The 17,013-nt window shown below is 40.6% G+C and overlaps 1 long non-coding RNA gene across 1 annotated transcript; it reads left to right on the top strand.

Moving 5' to 3' along the window:
* The first annotated feature begins 724 nt into the window (after positions 1-724).
* Positions 725-3,283, top strand: LOC109165235. The gene is made up of 3 exons (XR_002051513.1): positions 725-736; positions 1,770-1,771; positions 3,138-3,283. It is a non-coding gene; the product is annotated as an uncharacterized LOC109165235 (long non-coding RNA).
* The last annotated feature ends 13,730 nt before the right edge of the window (positions 3,284-17,013 follow it).

Here is a 17,013-nt window from a genome sequence, read left to right as displayed (position 1 = left end):
GTTTCTAAATATATATATTTTACATACTAATTCTAAACTTAATATTATGAAAAGATAAATTATAAATAACTTAATTCAAGCCTCATTAAATGAACCTAACATATAAAATAAAACGAAAGGAGTATTACAATGCGAATTTTGTACTACAAATTCATATGTAAATGATCCTCCCAAACATTTCATGCTCTTTTTATAGAAAAATATTATATGTACTCCAATTTCATACTTAAAACTTTTACTTCATCATACAAAATATTGATGTAAACACTTATAGTAGGACCCACATAAAAATGTAACTTATCAAGTCCGTCACATCAGAGAGTAGTAGAAATCTTTTTATATACCTCCAAGAGCAGTTGGGGTGTGTTTGGAACCTCGGAAAATGATTTCTGGAAATCATTTTCCGAGTTTCCAATGTTTGGAAAGAAGGAAAATTTGAAGTCAACTGAAAATGAGGTATTGGTCAATGGAAAATGAGCCTATTTTTAAGGAAAACAACTTCCCCTTTAAAAAAATGGGAAGTCATTTTCTGGATGTTGACTTCTTCATTTCTTCACTTCAAGAGCAGTTGACTTTCATCATCTTCATTGGCTTCTTCATCCTTTGACTTTTGGGCTCACTGGTTTCTGACAAGTTTCCACCGGAAACCTGAGTACTGGTTTCCTAAGCTTTGGTTTCCGGCGGAAATCTGGTTTCCGCCGGAAACCAAAGGTTTAAAAAAATAATAATAATAATAGTAAACAATCCACCTGGTTTCCGCGCAGAAACCAGATCTTGGTTTCCGGCGCGGAAACCAGATGGTTTCCTGCGCGGAAACTATCTTGGTTTCCGCCGGAAACCAATGAATATTCTATTTTTTTAAAATAAATAATATTATTTGATTTTAAAAATAAATATTATTATTTATAATATTATTGTAAATTTTATATATTTTAAGCAAAATAATTAATTATATAAAATATTTAATTATACAATTTTACATCATTTTCAGAAAATGAGCCAAACATCAAAAGATAATTTTTCATTGTGTAGCCAAATACGGGAAAGAAAAATGACTTCTTAAGAATGACTCATTTTCCAAAAGTCATTTTATAAAAGTCATTTTCCTGCTTTCCAAACGGACCCTTAGTTGATGCCAAAAGTTTTGGCATCGTGGGGGAAATGTGCAGCCAACTTTCATGAGGTGGACATTGACCGACAGCACCCAGAAATTCCACAATCTCCCATGTCTAAGTAGTCGAACGTTGTGTGTTTGGCCCCAATTGTTTAATATATTTATTTGGAGATAACAAACATGACGTGCGCGTAAGTTTGTTAAAGATAATTAAAATGATGTTTATTAATATAATAAATTTATCTTTACGACTTTAATAGGAATAAAATATTAAATGTGTGTTTTTTTATACAAATTTGAGATCTTTATTCAGACAGAGTACATCTTTATATTAAGTTGTATGCCTATTTTTAATTTAATTATTAATTTATTTTTGTACACAAAGATGCAATTGGATTTTAAAGATGGGAAATTACATATCCTTTTTTTTTTTTTCTTCTATGAAAATTTATGCAAATAAAATGTGTACGGTTAAAGCTTTTCACATAAATTACACCAGATCTTAATAATCTTATACATAAATACTGAATTAAATATTAAAGTAAATCAAGTTATACTAATTTAAATAAGATCTTATTAACATAATCTATTAATAATTATATATAATATAATAAGAGTCAATAAAATTAGGCCTACAACGAGAACTAAAAAATAGTGGTCTAATTGTTTATTGAAATGAATTGTTCATCTTATTTTGATTTTATAAAATTACATTTTGCTCTTAAAGTTATACTCGTAGTAGAAATTTAGTCTCTAAGTTATATGCGTGATTATCTTTAACCATTAAGTCATGCACGAAGTGACGATTTTAGTCCCTCATGAACTATTTCTACCACCAATTTGTCACTTAATAAAGTGGCTAATTTGGTCCTTCAAGGACTAAACTCGTCACTTCATGCATAACTTAGGGGTTAAAGATGGTCACGCATCTATAAGGAATGTCTTAAGTTCGAACTTCATCCCAATCAGAATTAACATAATTGTTAAACATATACTATATGAATATGTTAGAGTGTATTAAAAAAATACAATATAAAATTTAACATGAACTTTGGTTAATTAATTAGCCAGATTATATACATTGCATTCAAAGTTGAGCTTCAAATAGTACAAAAAAAGAATTAATAATTTTTGTTTGTATTTCTATAATGGTACAATTGTACATTATTTTATAAATATTGTATTCTTATTTTTTTATCAGATAAATTTTTTTTTACATCATTAAAGTAACACACGCATATATATATGAGTAATGCTACCCTAGCACCGCTCTTAATCTCCCTCTTGACATGACTCTTTTCATTTGATGATTTAGTCTTTGATAATAAGTTAGTGGGGATGGGAACTAGGTTTCTCGTGATAAGTGTGCACTAATTTGATCCATCCATCTATGATGATCAATAATTACAAAATTACAAAGTCAATTTTATAAATATTAGTATAAGAGAATAAACTTAAGGATTACATGCATCTATTTCTTTAATATAACAAAACTAATTAGACTATAAGGTGTAAAATGATTTATAAAATATCTTTATTTTAAAAATAACTGTGTCATTTATTAGAACCTTCAAAAAAGAGGGGAAATCAAACAAATTGAGAGACACAAAACAAATGAGCAAGAAGTTATCATATCTTTCTTGAAATTCAGGTGCAAAGTGTAAGAATTCCAACCCTGGATGAGTTGCCAAAAATGCTCTAAGTATTAGTTTGAAGTCAACCTATAGTCAATTTGATCAAACATATCCAAAAGCGAATTAACAAAACTTAGAGTAATTCCAACCAAAAATAGTATCTACTACCTAATATCATACCAACTACAATAAGTATTTAGATAATTGTTTTTTAAAAAAGTGCAAACATTAATTTTAATGTCAACTATAATGAACTCTCCTATATAATCTTGCATTGATCTATTTTAAATTATTTATTTAAATACAAATATTGGGCATTAAATCAATCCAACAATGTACGTATAAAAACTAGTTAAATATATAAAAAAAAAAAAAAAAAAAAATAGGAGACAAAAACTTGTGTGAGACCGTCTCATAGGTCTCAATCCATGAGGCGAGTCGGATCTTTGATTAATGAGATAAAAAATTTGACCCATTAATCAAAGACCCGACCCATATCACGTATTGAGACTCGTGAGACGGTCTCACACAAGTGTTACCCAAAATGAGATTGGATGGCGAAGAACTGTGGTTGTGACCCCGATTTGATCTTGCTTGATTTTTGCCCGAACGCTGACCTCGCGGCGTGTGTTCTCAAGGATTCCATCGGGACTCCCCATATCCGCGGGATGAGAACTGATAGAATTGTATTGAATTAGATAATTGCAATAGTACAGATTACATGTATATATAACAAGAGAGTCTTAAAAGTATTAGAGACAAGCTACAAGTCACTACTTATCAATTTTGATAAGTAGTGATAATCTAACTCAAATACCCCTATCAAGCTACAAGTAGTGACTATTGGCATGACCAAAATTGATAAGTAGTGATAATCTAACTCAAATACATAGAGTCTTAATACTCTCCCTCAACCACAAGGTACAGTAGTGACTTGTAGCTTGTCTCTAAGACAAGAAAATATAGGACCAGGTAGAGCTTTGGTAAAGATATCTGCCAATAGATCCTTAGTTGAAATAAAATTAACTTGTATATCTCCATTTGCAACTCTATCTCTAACAAAGTGATAATCAATTTCTACATGCTTAGTACAAGCATGAAAAATAGGATTGACACACATGTATGTAGCACCAAGATTATCACACCACAACCTAGGAGTAGACACACCAGTCACGCCAATCTCACGCAATAGAGAGAGGATCCAAATTACCTTAGCACAGGCATCTACTAAAGCTTTATATTCAGCCTTAGTAGACGACCTAGCAACAGTTCTTTGTTTCTTACATACCCATGATATAAGGTTAGAACCTAGAAAAATAGCGTACTCACTAGTTGACTTATAATCCTCAGGACAACCAGCCCAATCAGAATCTAAAAAAGCATGTAATTCTCTGGACACTGACTTCCGTATTCGTTGACCCTAAGTAATAGTTCCCTTTACATACCTCAGTACACCTTTCAATTGCTCCCAATGAGAGACCGTAGGAGCATGCATGTGTTGACAGAGTTGGTTGACCGCAAAGGACAAATCTGGGCGAGTAACCGTAATATACTGTAGAGCTCCAACCAAACTCCTATACTGTGTAACATCATCATATAAATTGGCATTAAAAACAGTGGGTTATCGAAGCAGATATAGGAGTAGTAAGGGTTTACAGCCCGTCATGCCAGCACATCTTAAGATATCAGTCATGTATCGTTATTGAGAAAGCAAAATTCCATCACCATATTTAACAGTTTCAATCCCAAGAAAGAAACTAGGTTCACCAAGATACCTAATCTTGAATGTAGAGGATAATGATGTCAGTAACGTACTGACAAGATTTTGATCATTGCCCATTACAAGAATATCATCAACATACACCAGAACATAAATGAAGCCTGAACCTTGTGAGTAGTAAAATAAAGATACATATGTTTTTGAAGCTTTAAACCATGCTGTCATTAGAAACGCATGCAATCGATTAAACCACGCTCTAGGACTTTATTTTAATCCATATAGAGAACGTTTTAACAAGAAAACATGATTAAGAAACTGCTTATCAATTTATCCAGGTGGTTGCTTCATATAAATAGTTACAGACAATTTCTCATTCAAAAAAGCATTGTGCACATCAAGCTGCTTAACAGCCCATCCAAAGGATATAGCCAAAGATAAAAGTAACCTGATTGTGGTGGGTTTGACTACTAGACTGAAGGTGTCGAAAAAATCCCGTCCAGGTACTTGATTAAACTCTTTCGCTACTAAACTTGCTTTGTAACGTTCAATCAATATATCAGCTTTCCGTTTGGTGCGAAAAACCCGTTTACACCCGATAACATTCATATCTGACTATGATGAGACAAGATACCAAGTCTCATTATGAAGAACTATATTAAACTCATCATCCATTGCCTTGCGCAACTCATCATGTTTGATTGCCTGTGTATAACAAGTAGGTTCAGTAGGACAAACCTGAGCAGAGAGAGCCAAAACGGAAGCCTCAGAAAGACCCCGAATCGCCATGGTGTGCATCCAAACCGTCCGTAGACAGCCCCCTCGGGTGGCCTCGAGGGCAGGCGATAGCAGCAGCTTCTGTCGAGCAGCAGGTTCGTCCTAGATTGGTTCCGGCTGGGCAGCAGGAGCCAGGTCGGTTCAGGCTGAGTAATTTGAACTGTAGCGGTGGGCTGGATTTGAAAAATCACAGATTTAGTCTATGGCTGAACTGTCTGAACCTGTGGTGCCTGCAAAACATTTTTACTAAAAGGAAACGCTGGATTTGAAAAATCACAGATTCAGTCCATGGCTGAACTGTCTGAACCTGTGGTGCCTGCAAAACATTTTTACTAAAAGGAAACACTCCTTCATCAAACTGAACATGCCTGCATACATATATTTTATTAGTCTGAAGGTCTATGCACCTATACCCCCTAAATGACTCAAGATAACCAAGAAAGACACAAGAGGAAGACATGTAAGACATTTTGTGACGATTATAGGGACACAAGTAAGGATAGCATAGACAACCAAAGACACGAAGAAAGGAATAAGACGGAGGGAATTTATGCAATAGAAGATTAGGACTAGAGTTATTTAACATAGTAGATGGCATCCTGTTAATTAAATAAACCGTAGTTTCAAAAGCATAATCCCAATACTTAGAGGGAACAAAAGCACGACTCATGAGAGCTAAACCTGTTTCAACAAGATGTCTATGTTTTCTTTCGACACGACCATTTTGTTCATGATTGTATGCACAAGATTGTCTATAAATAATGCCTAGTTGAGTGAAGGTGGAATGTAACTTTTTATATTCAGCTCCTATGTCAGACTGTATGGATTTAATTTTACGATTGAACGAACGCTCAACCATAACAAGAAACTTGTCAAAATTTCCATATAGATCAGATTTTTGTGTCATAGGGAAATACCAAGTGTAACGAGAGTAGTCATCAACAAATATAACAAAGTAATGATATCCATTATTAGAAAGAATGGGAGTTTTTCCCCAAGTGTCTGTGTAAACTAAATCAAGAATACATGAACTAGAGGACTCAACACGCGTTAAGGAAAAATGTGCAGACTTCCCTAGCTGAAATGCATTACATGGACTCGAAATACAACGAATATTATTTTTTGACCCACTAACCGAACAAGACAAAAGAATTTGACTAAGAACATGTTTGTATGGATGACCTAGACGATCATGCCAAACTGACATGGATGCACGAGATGAGAGAAACGCAGTAGGAGACGAACATGGAACGGGAAGCTTGTAAAGTCCCCCCAGAGCTATTGCCTCGTACAAGAGTTTCCTTGGTGTTGATATCCTTCACAACAAAAAAAAATAAAAAATAAAAAAATAAAAAAAAGACGGGTGAAACTCAAGAAACACTTTATTATCCGACTTAAATTTATGGACGGATAACAAAGATGTAGATGAATTAGGAACATGAAGGATATTGGATAATTTAAAAGATCTTGAAGGGGTATTAAAAGTAGCATGACCAATACGACTAATAAGTAAGCCCATACCATCACCGACATGTATCGTGTCATTACCGTTGTACTCCTCCTAGACCGAAAGAGCAGCTATGCCTAGAGTAGCATGATTGGTTGCACTCGCGGTTGGAAACCAAGTATGAGACCCCTGAGAATCCGAAGGAGGTTTTTGATAGATGATATTAGCCTGAGGATCTTTGGCATACCAGAGATGACATATGACCGCAGTATGACCAATCACCGAACATAATTGACATTTATGCTGCCAATTACCGTTCCCACCACCACCGCGACATCTACCACCGCGATTCCGGTCGCTGCCACTGATTGCAGTATAATTTAACAAACAAATAATACCCGGAGTATCGGATTATCGATCCACATGGAAGAGGGGCGTATTAAGCACTAGCTAGCTACTAAATCACTCACGAGAAGCTAATCCTAACAAAATAGATGATTTGGCAATTGTAAAAGTGTAGCTAATTAAAATAAACTAAATAAGCAGGTTGTTGAAAGCAATAGAGTAAAAGTGGGATTCCTGGGATACAAGTGTTTAATCACCTAGTGCCAATCTAGGGTGCAATATTTAGTTTGGGTTTAAACAAGTGTGAGAATGCAAACAGAGGGAAGAGTTACTCCCGTAATCTCTAACATAAGTGAATATTCACTCCCGTGATATAAACACTCCACGATGAAAGCACAGACATTCAATATAAATTCCTAACAATCACCATCTCCCGATGTGCAATAACTAAGAATCAAATTCCCTAACAATTATGCTCTCTCCCAAGGTGCAACAGTTAAGTGCAATCCTGTGTGCCCTAAATTATGCCTAACTCCCATTATGACATGAATATGGCTATGAAGCAAGTAATTTAGGCCTTTAATTACTAGCAACAACAATATGAATCACAATTGCAACACAAGAAATAAAACCAAACGTGAATATATTAATGAAATTAAACTCTAGGCATATAGGTTCATAAACACTTTCACCCAAAAATCCCTATGGTGTTTTAGCCACTCATGGCTATAATAGCATTCATTACAATTTCAGAGAATTCACAATCAACTATGGAAGTAAAAGAAAAAGGAAAAGAATTCTCCCGAATCTTTCTAGTGATTTCTCTTCTCCAAAGCAAATCGTAGTTCTTGATGTTGTTCCTCTTGCTTTTTGCTCTGTTCTTGCCTCCAATAACACTGCCTGGACACCTAGGGTTGATGGAAGGTAGTCCTTTTATATTGGGAACCAAACAGGTGTAATTTTGGAAAATTCTGCGCCAGTTAAGGATTCTGAAATTCGCGATCTCGACGCATCGATCCTTAAAAGCTTTCCTCAGAGTTGCATACTGGAATTTTTCGATGCGTTGAACCTTCGATCAAGGTTTTGACTTGGTTGCTGGAAATTTTGGAAAGCTCGACGCGTCGAACCTGCGATTTCTTCAAATCCACTTCATTTTGGCTCCACTTATGCTTAAAAGACCTCCCTTGCTTTTGCACTTGTCCTACAATGGTTTGAAAACACTACCAAAACCCGCAAAAGCATTCAAATCAAGAAATTAAACCATGTATATCCAAAAATGCAAGGATGAGAACTAATTGTATTGTATTTACTGAACTTGATTACAATGAGATCAGATGATGTGAATATATACAATAGAGAGTCACAGTGTGACAATGATAAGAAGTAGAGTGTCACAGTGTGACAGGGATAAGAAGTTCTAAACAGACTCATATACATAGATTCCTAATACTCCCCCTCAAACACAGTGTATACTAGTAACCTGTAGCTTGTCCCTTAAGGAAGAAAATCTAGGTCCAGGCAGAGCTTTGGTGAAGATATCAGCAAGTTGATCCTTTGTAGAGATGAAGTTGACTTAGATATCGCCCGAAGCTACTCGATCACGAACAAAATGATAATCAATCTCCACATGCTTGGTGCGCGCATGAAAGATTGGATTGGCACTCATATATGTAGCTCCTAGATTATCACACCATAATTTTGGAATGAAAATACCCGGAATCTGTATCTCACGCAGTAATGACATAATCCATAGAACCTCAGCACAAACATCTGCAAGAGCTTTGTATTCAGCCTCAGTGGATGACCTGGCAACAGTTCTCTATTTCTTGCAAACCCATGATATAAGATTACTCCCCAAGAAAACAGCAAAACCACTCGTGGATTTTCGATCGTCAGGACAACCAGCCCAATCAGAATCAGAGAAAGCATGGATGTCTCTAGATGAGCACCGTCGTATGCGTAAACCATGATCAAATGTTCCCTTAACATACCTGAGTACCCGTTTGAGCTGCTCCCAGTGTGATATGGTGGGAGCATGCATATGCTGGCATAACTGATTAACTGCAAAGGATAGGTCAGGTCGTGTGACAGTGAGATATTGCAATGCTCCAGCTAGACTCCTGTACTGTGTAGGATCATCATATAGATCTGAATTGAAGGAGACAGTTTTCGAACAGAGATAGGTGTAGAAAGGGGTTTGCATTCAGACATTCCAGCCCGTTTTAAAATATCATTCATAGACCGTCGTTGAGATAAAATAATCTCATTTTCACTCTTAACTGTTTCAATACCCAGAAAGATATTTGGTTCACCAAGATCTCTGATTTTGAATGTAGCAGACGGTTTGGACAAGAGCTAAGACATAATACCCTGATCACTTCCCATTACAAGAATGTCATCCACGTACACCAAAAGATAAACCAAAGCAGAGTCTTTAGAGTAATAGAACAGAGAGACATCTGTCTTGGATGCTTGAAAGCCAACTGATAGTAAGAACGTATGTACTCGATTAAACCAAGCTCTGGGAGCTTGTTTTAGCCCATACAGAGATCTTTTTAACAAACAAACATGATTCGAGAAGTTAGCATCAATATAATCAGGGGGTTGCTTCATATAAACTATTTCAGCCAGATTACCATTCAGAAAAGCATTATGAACATCTAGTTGTTTGATAAACCACCCAGATGATAAACCTAGAGATAAAAAGATTCTTACAGTCGTAGGCTTTACCACTGGACTAAAAGTGTCGAAGAAGTCCTGACCTGGAACCTAATTAAAACCTTTCACAACCAGCCTGGCTTTATGCCTTTCAATAGCACCATCAGCCTTTCTCTTCATATGAAACACCCATTTACAGCCAATAATATTCATACCTGCAGTGGGTGGAACTAGAGACCATGTGTGGTTATGCAGGAGAGCATTGAATTCTTGGTCCATGGCTTCACGCCACTTAGGATATTTGACAGCTTGAGAGTGACATGTGGGTTTCGTGGGATGCACCTGAGCTGCTAGAGCAAAAAGAGGAGCATCTGCGTTGCTGCGAGTGGCCATAGAGTGAGTACGGACATTGGGTCTGATGGACCGCCCACGTGGACGACCTCGCCAGCGAGCAAGAGGCTCCACAGGATCACCCGACGAGGCAGCTTGTCTGGGATCCACGGCTGGTTCGAATGAAACAGGTAGCGGCGGTTCTGGCGGCTTATCATTGGACATGGCAGGAATAGGTGTGCTGTGACTGAGAACAGATTCTGCCCAAGGTCCAGAAAACGGAGTAGATAGATCTCGCAAAGAAGTTTTAATAGCAAAGGGGAAAACTTCTTCATCAAATCTGACATGCCTGTATGTGTAAATCTTATTAGTATGTAAGTCCATGCATCTGTACCCCCTAAATGACTCAGGATAACCTAGGAAGACACATGGAGAAGACCTGTATGACATCTTATGACGATTATATGGATGAAGATGAGGGTAGCATAAACACCCAAAGACACGAACAGAAAGATAGGAAGGGGGGATTTATGTAACAGGAGATGAGGACTGGAGTTATTTAATACAGAAGATGGCATTCTGTTAATTAAATAGACAGCAGTCTCAAAGGCAAAATCCCAAAATTTCAAAGGAACAGAGGCATGAGCTAGAAGAGCCAGACTGATTGTATTGTATTTACTGAACTTGATTACAATGAGATCAGATGATGTGAATATATACAATGGAGAGTCACAATGTGACAATGATAAGAAGTAGAGAGTCACAGTGTGACAAGGATAAGAAGTTCTAAACAGACTCATATACATAGAGTCCTAATAGCAAGGAAATAAGCATTGAACATGACAATCTAATGAAATTAAGTCCTCAAATTGATTCAAATTACCTAGAACAACATGTACAAATGAGATTATATAATCCCCCCACACTTGAACCTTTGTTTGTCCTCAAGCAAAACAATTTAACGAATCACAAGTCAAGCACAAAACTCGCCCCCACTCTCTCATGCACAACCTAGCATACCACAAACCAACTTGCTACTAAATAACCTACTTCAAGAATCATCTCAATTTGGCACACAGATCCGTTCTCAAGCCAATATCCAAGCGCCAAGAATATTAGTAGTGAGAAATCTAGTGTGCACACATACTCAGTTAGGTATTTGCAAAACTTGGCATCAGAAAAAATATCCTATAAGCTTGCCATTCATACTCCTCTTAGTATAGACCTAAAGTTGCATGCAAATATCAAATAGGTCTTCATTTAGCTTGTAATGGGGCTAAGGGTCAAGGCTAAACAAAGAAGGGTTATGGAGTATTACCAAAAGAGAGAGAATGACACAATCATCTATCGTTGTTGAATCCTAGAAGAGATAAATCAATAGTGATCAAGGGAGCAAAACGCAACTCACCAGTAGCGCAAAACTCTAATGAAATGGGAGATCTAATTCAAACATTCAACCAAACTAAATTGTAAACTAGTTTTTTTCCTTCTTTTCTTTCTTTCTCATTTTTTTTTTTTTTTGAATTTTCATTGGAATGAAGCAAACTAAATAAGAAACGAACTTCATACAAACGATCAAGACCCCCACACTTAAACTTTTCTAACAAAATTGCTTTAAGGTATAAGCTCCATAGACATCTCTTCTACAAGATTATTAAAAGACAAAAGCTACATTCTCTCAACGGGTGGAAGGATATAAATTTGGCCAAAGGCTAAGGGGTTAATGGTCGGGGTTAAACAAAGAAAAAAAATCACAAAGAGGGGGGATTAAGCGCTTAGCACTCATTAAACAAAGAAAAGGGCTCAAAGGGGACACAAGGGATAAACACATATGAGTTGGGTAGGTTTAAAGGCTATAGGTATCCAAAAATGGCCTAAATCACTTCTAAACATGCAAAAATTAGACTACACCTGAGGAGTATTCAGACAAGTTCTAGTAAGCCAACCAATGCCAGAATTCCACATAATCTTTCACTAGCAATGCACTAACCACTAGATTAAGAATTTAGTCCAATTATTAAGTGGTTACCAAGGATATTGACAAGGGAATGACTCAATCATGTGTTACACTTTGATTTCATCCATGGCACATTGAGATGCAACAAGTTACACCAAAACAAACCACTAACCAACATGAGAGAGCAATTGTAACTAAGTGCCATAACAAGCAATTCATCGACCAAACGGGACATGAATCATCCAAGAAAAACACTCAAGTGGGGTACTAGCAATTGAAGCATGTGCTCCATCTTAACTAAAAGCCTAAGCTGATAGTTGGATTGCACATTAATGGCTATATGCTCAACACGTGGACCGTAATCGCTTATGGATGGCGCAGAGATTCGAACCCATGACCTTTTAGTCTAGCTCTGATACCAAATTGAAGCATGTGCTCCATCTTAACTAAAAGCCTAAGCTGATAGTTGGATTGCACATTAATGGCTATATGCTCAACACTAGCAATCTAAAGAGCAAATGTTTGAACACTCAAGCACAGTTTTTCAAAAACCAAAGGGGTGGAAGTTATGGGTGAAAAGACCTCTCTTGCTTTTGCACTTGTCCTACAATAGTTTCAGAACACTACCAAAACCCGTAAAAACATTCAAATCAAGCAATTAAGCCATGTCTATCCAAGAATGCAAGGAAATAAGCATTGAACATGACAATCTAATGAACTTAAGTCCTCAAATGGGTTCAAATTACCTAGAACAACATGTACAAATGAGATTATATCATCGGCCTTGTAGACATCAGTCTTTGGTATAAAAATATGAAAATTTAATTTAGATAGGGAATTCTGCTAGTAAATTTTTATATTCTTATCTTTAAATTTTAACGCCTATTAAACACATATTTAACTGGAAGACCAAATCTAGATCAAAATCAATAGACAAGGGACTAATTATGATCAAAATGAAAATCGAGAATAAAAATTGATAAATGTCAATCGTCAAGAGATTATCCATGAAATTGAAATACCGGGGGGGTGGGGGGGTGGGGCATAGGATTCTAATTCCATGAAAATGAGGGAATTTCAATTCTGCGGAATGGAAATTCCCTCAAACCAAACGAAGGAATATGTTTGCCTACGGAATTATGTAAGAATTAAGTTGGAGTAGAATTGTAATTCCCTCTGACCAAACGCCCCGTAAGTTAAAAATTGTGTTTTTTTTTAAAAAAAATGTTTTGCCAAGCTAAAACATGTATTCATTATCGATTTGGCATTTGCCCTATTCCTCCTATTTTATTGTACTATTTTGTTTAGTTCATTCCAATAATGTACAAATATTAATTCTTCTTTAAAAAAAATACTATTTGTACTTCTAATTTTTACTCTCTCACACAAATTTTTGGTTGTAGACAACTTTTTCTTGGTCCACAAGATGCAAAATGTCATATCCATATTTTCCATATCAAAGAAATAATTGATGGAGTAGAATTTAAGAGTCCCCATAATTTAACTCTTTTTCTAATATCTTTGATGGAATAATTATGGAGCGGACCTGGAGCAAAGAAATGTGGAGCGGATCACACCCGGCACCGAGTGGACTACGCACGCGGCCGGACAGACCATGGAGGGGTCTACCTCCCCGGGGTCCTCGAATACTACCACGTGGTCCTCGGCTACTATTACGGGGTCCCCGGCTACTGTGCACACGGAGTGACGAACCACCCCGGGGTTGACCAACATGGGCTCGGCACCCCGAGGTTGGCCAACATGGGCTCGGCACCCCGGGGTCGGCCAACATGGGCTCGGCACCCGGCCTACGTAGGCCCGGCCACCACGGGGTCAACCGGCGCACCCCGGGTCGGCCAACGCGGGGTCGGCCGGGAAGGGGTCCCCGCATTGTCCGAGTCGTGCGGCGGCAGTTGCGACTACTCCAATGTACCCCAGGCCACGCTTTGGTCCCGGTCCCAAGTTAGGACGCGGTTAAAGCGCCATTTCCAACCATCCCCCGGTTTAGGGGGAGCGGTTAGAGGTTTGTAGCATATAAAAACCCCTCACCTTGTCCTAACAAGGGACACTTGATTTCTATATTACACACATGATTTCTATCTTACACACTAGGTTCTAAACTATCATTGTAATAGCCCGACTATTATTATAATACAATCTACGTCTTTCACGGCCTTACGACATCGTATTGCTTACGTATTTAATTATTATATAAAATTATATATTCGGGTTGTATAATCCGGACCCCCGGGTTCATATAATCCATCGTTAGTGCTCTTGTTGAGAGCGGCTGTACAAGCTTTAAGCGCTCTCCCTATTATCCTTCATCTGCAGCGATAACAAGATCCGGGTCGAACGCCCACCCTCGCAGGATTCACGCAACACACACAACCTCTCTCTCGCCAATCACCCCAACGGGACCACGGCGAGTCGGTAGACAGTGCCCATGGGGAGCATGGTGGCCCCAGCACTCATGTGCCTCGGCGCCCGAGACGCCGGCTGATGGAGAAGTCAACTCATCGCGACCATATGAGAGACGAGGCGAAGCGGAGGCCAGCCGAGGCCGGCACGAGCAACGGGAGGAGAGGAGGAATCGGCCAACCCGGACCACATCCGCGCTCGGGCAGTTGGGCCCACGTGTGCCAGCGTGAGACCGCCTAGGGCCGAAGCCGGCCGCAAATGCCAGGCAGGTGGAGTCGTCGTGTTCGATGAGATCCCGGAGCCATAAACCTCGCGTTCTGGGGCCACGGGAGCCGACCCCACCAGTGGAGCACTCGAGGGAGACTAGGGGCCGACCTCCGAGCGCCCAGCGCGACGAGATGGAGCAGCTACGCAAGCAGATGCGCGAGTTGCAGTGCAAGATAGAGGCACGCGACGAGTCACCGGAGCCTCGAGATGCCTTGGCCACACCTTTCACGAAGGACATCATGGCCGAGCCCCTGCCTCGGGACTTCCGATTCCCGGCTATCAAACCCTACATGGGGGCGATGGGCCCACGGGATCATCTCAACAGGTACAAGGCAGTTATGATGATGACGGGTGTCGATGATGTAATCATGTGTCGCGGCTTCTGCACAGCTCTGAATGGCCAGGCCCAAGACTGGTTCGGGTCCTTGCCGGCGGAGTCCATCCCCACTTTTTCCGCCCTAGCTAAGAAGTTTATGTCACACTTTGCGAGCAGCATACAACGAATGAAACAGTTCGCCGACTTGTGCTACCTGAAGCAACACAAGTCGGAGACCCTGGCGGAGTACCTGAGCAACTGGAAGAAGAAGGCCATGGGGGTGACCAATTTCGACGAAAGGTCCGCCATCCCATTCTTCACCATCAACCTCAGGTCCGATCCTTTCCACAACGACCACGCCCTGAACAAGCCAAAGACGTGCACAGAGTTGATGGACAGCGCCGCGTGGTATGCCAATGCCGAGGCGGCGGAGAAGAGGAAGAAGGAGGAGGAGGAGGGCCGAGGCCGGGGCGACAAGGAACCTCAACCCTAGGAGGATCGCCGCTCGTCGCGATCACGCCGTGATCGGGGCCCCCGTCTAGCCCCATTACGACACCTGACCCCGCTAACCCAACCCGTGAGTGTCATTCTGGACCACGCGGAGGACATGGGCATCGTGTCGTTCCCCGAGGTGTGCTTGAAGATCTCCCCCAAGGCCGACCCGAAGAAGTACTGTCGTTTCCATCGGCAGCGCGGGCACGACATGAACGAATGTATGGTCCTCAAGAGGCTGATCGAAGAGCTCATCCAATGGGGATACCTAGGCTAATATGTGAAGAGATCCAGGCAGGACCACGCCAAAGGCCCCGACAACACCCGGAAGAAGAAGGATGGCGTCGGGCCGTCTGCCTCTGCCCCGCGCAAGAGGAACTCGGCCAACTCACGGAGGACGAGGAGACCGAGCCGGATAGCCCGCCAAAGAAGAAAGTCATCCACGTCATCTTCGGCGGCCCGGAGGGAGGAGACACGCCCGCTGAGAGGAAGAGGTGGGTGCGGAGCCTATACGTGGGGGAAGTCGTTCGAGCACCCCACGAAAAGAGGACACATAGGGAGCCTATAACGTTCACCGACGACGACCTCCTGGATGGCCCCTTGCCCCACTGAGACGCATTGGTAATCAGGCTGGAGTTCAAAGACATCATTGTCCACAGGGTACAGGTAGATACGGGGAGCTCCGTGAACGTCATGTATTATGACACCTTCACGCAACTGGGACTATCCCGGAAGCAGCTCTCCTAGGTGCGGACCCCGCTATCCGGTTTCACCGGGGACTCCATTCAAACAGAGGGCTCCATCACCCTCGAGGTGCAGATCGGCACCTCGCCACACGTTAAAAAGTGGGAGGTGGAGTTCGTGGTGGTAAAAATCAGTTGCGTCCATAACATCATCCTCGGCTGACCTGCCTTGGAGGAACTCAGGTGCGTCATCTCCATGGAGCACCTTTGCCTCAAGTTCCCCACCCCCACTGGAGTGGGTGTCGCGCGAGGAGATCAGAAAATCAGCCGGAGCGGCTACTTGAAAGCATGCCGCCAAATGACAATGAAGGACCTCCAGGTACACACCGTAATCAAGAAGGCGTTTCGAGAGGAAGAGAAGCGACCCCGAGCCGAACTCGCGGTGGAGACAGAAGAAGTCATTCTGGACCTCAGCCGACCCGACAGGATGGTGAAAGTGGGTACAGGCCTTCCGGCCGACCTCCGGGGTCGGATCGTGGAGGTCATCTGCAGCTACAAGGACGTGTTCACCTAGGCTCCCGAGGACATGTCGGGCCTTAGTCGGGAGATCATCACGCACAAACTGGCGGTGGACCCCAAAGCCAAGCCGGTCCAACAGCGGAAGCGCTACCTCACCGCGGACAGACAAAAATTTGTGAAGAAGGAGGTCAACACCCTCCTCGAGATCAGGAACATAAGGGAGGTCCTATACCCGGCATGGCTCGCGAACGTAGTCCTCGCACCTAAGCCACCTACGTAGAAGATGTGTGTGGACTACACGGACCCCCCATACAAACTCGGCCCCCGTGCTGGTTA

The sequence above is a fragment of the Ipomoea nil genome, unplaced genomic scaffold (genome assembly GCF_001879475.1).
Source record: "Ipomoea nil cultivar Tokyo-kokei standard unplaced genomic scaffold, Asagao_1.1 scaffold0117, whole genome shotgun sequence".
NCBI lineage: Eukaryota > Viridiplantae > Streptophyta > Magnoliopsida > Solanales > Convolvulaceae > Ipomoea > Ipomoea nil.
Note: the sequence above shows the minus strand (reverse complement) of the source record. Positions and strands in the feature narration are given on the sequence as shown.